The sequence below is a fragment of the Bison bison genome, unplaced genomic scaffold (genome assembly GCF_000754665.1).
Source record: "Bison bison bison isolate TAMUID 2011002044 unplaced genomic scaffold, Bison_UMD1.0 scf7180017864244, whole genome shotgun sequence".
In the NCBI taxonomy this organism is placed as follows: domain Eukaryota; kingdom Metazoa; phylum Chordata; class Mammalia; order Artiodactyla; family Bovidae; genus Bison; species Bison bison.
Window position 1 is genome coordinate 2,783,380 of NW_011494816.1, and position 326 is coordinate 2,783,705.

The 326-nt window shown below is 34.4% G+C and overlaps 1 protein-coding gene across 1 annotated transcript in view; it reads right to left on the minus strand.

Moving 5' to 3' along the window:
- SCP2 (sterol carrier protein 2) overlaps positions 1–326 on the minus strand; it is a 119,002-nt gene that overhangs the window by 110,112 nt on the left and 8,564 nt on the right. The gene's annotated exons all lie outside the window — the stretch shown is intronic.

Consider the following 326-nt stretch of genomic DNA (forward strand, 5'->3'; position numbering starts at 1 on the left):
GTGAAAATGAATGCAATTTGGATTTCACATTTCTTAATGTTTGTTCTTATTTCACAAATGGATAATTAAGGAATTATGCGTCATAAAGAAGGAACCTAAGTGAGCTATATTATGGGTATGCTGTCTTTGCTCATACATTTGGGTAGCTTCTGGAATATAGGACTTATTCACGTTTTGCTTCCTAATCTTTCTGTTGTACAGGGCCAGATCTCCCCTTAGCCACTTGATTGTTTTTATGTGAAGCACATCTTACTATCGTCTTATTTTGGTTGCTTTTGTTCACAAGAATTGTTAATATGAGAATGTGTATCCACCTTAATAAAGAG